This window comes from Myotis brandtii, unplaced genomic scaffold, assembly GCF_000412655.1.
Source record: "Myotis brandtii unplaced genomic scaffold, ASM41265v1 scaffold434, whole genome shotgun sequence".
Taxonomy (NCBI): Eukaryota; Metazoa; Chordata; class Mammalia; order Chiroptera; family Vespertilionidae; genus Myotis; species Myotis brandtii.
Window position 1 is genome coordinate 726,981 of NW_005366599.1, and position 1,430 is coordinate 728,410.

At 59.5% G+C, this 1,430-nt stretch overlaps 1 protein-coding gene across 1 annotated transcript in view; it reads left to right on the forward strand.

The window, feature by feature from the left end:
- Positions 1–6: 6 nt before the first annotated feature.
- Positions 7–1,430, forward strand: part of TP73 (tumor protein p73) — a 76,523-nt gene continuing 75,099 nt past the window's right edge. The window contains exon 1 of the mRNA XM_014546186.1: positions 7–30. The gene's annotated coding sequence lies outside the window, so the exon portion shown is untranslated. The remainder of the gene's footprint in view (positions 31–1,430) is intronic.

Sequence of the window (1,430 nt, forward strand, 5' to 3'; positions counted from 1 at the left end):
GCACGACCCTCCGGGCCCGGGCCCGCCAAGGTAGGCTCAGGTTTGGCCCGGCCCCCCTCTTTCAGGCATAGGCTGAGGTCTGGTCACCACCCCCCCTGGGCCACCCAGCGGGCAGAGCCCTCTCCACATGGCCTGCCATCTGGTGCCCCTGACAGGGTGCCCTGGGCCAGGGGTGGCAGGGGCCAGCCCCTTCTTCGTGGCACTTTGGGGAACCACTTGCCCCCGTGGGGGGCTGAAGGGCATCCTGCACAGTCCTGGGCTGGGTACCAAGTGGGCGGGGGCAGAGCAGCCCACGGGCCCACCCGGAGCTCTTGCTACTTCCTGCCCAGCAGGGAGCGAATGATGCCCAGGGGTTCGCCCGGCTGGGGCCCACTCCTGCCAGTGCTGTCCTGCTTATGTGCAGGACTCCCATGGCGTGGGGCATGTGCTGTGAGGGAGGCAGGGGTGCGTGTGCGTGCGTGTGTGTGCGTGTGTGTGTCTGTGCGCATGGATGGTGAGAAGGATGGAGGGGAAACCGCGTGTCTGGCCTGCGGCCCTGCCGATGCCACTGGAGGAATGGAGGGTGAGCAATTGACCGAGAAATGACTGATCTCAGATATGCAAATGGCCTGGCGGACACAGGGTAGCCACGCTTGCGCCGCTGACGTGCCCAGGAATCCTGCCAGGTGCTTCGGCCTAGAGCAGTGGTTCTCAACCTGTGGGTGGCGACCCCTTTGGCGGTCGAACGACCCTTTCACAGGGGTCTCCTAAGACCATCCTGCATATCAGATATTTACATGACGATTCATAACAGTAGCAACATTACAGTTATGAAGTAGCAACGAAAATAATTTTATGGTTGGGTCACAACATGAGGAACTGTATTTAAAGGGCCAGAAGGTTGAGAACCACTGCTCTAGCCCATTAGGTCAATGCAGCAGACGTGGTAGGGACTCAGCTGTGTCCCACCCATTGCAGGTTTCTCTCTCCTCTGTCCGATCCTGGGATGGGAAACAAAGCTATTGACAAGAGTAAGTGGCCAAGGTGAAAGGGAGACCTGGGTCTGACGGCCCCGGTGAGATTGAATCGGCACTGGTGAGGTAGAGACGGCCCCAGTGAGCTTGAATTGGCCCTGGTGAGGCTGAAACAGCCGCGGTGAGGTTGAGACGGCCGCGGTGAGGTTGAGACGGCCTCGGTGAGGCTGAGACGGCCGGGACGGCCCCTGTGAGGTTGAAACAGCCCCAGTGAGGCTGGGACGGCCCCTGTGAGGCTAAGATGGCCCCTGTCAGACTGAGACGGCCCCTGGGAAGCTGAGAAAAATACCACATGATCTCACTCATTTATGGATAATAAGGATGATTATAGACTGATGAACGAAAATGGATACAGAGGCAGAGCAGCATTGAGCAGACTGTCAAACTACAGTGGGAACCCTGGGGAGGGTTGGGGGG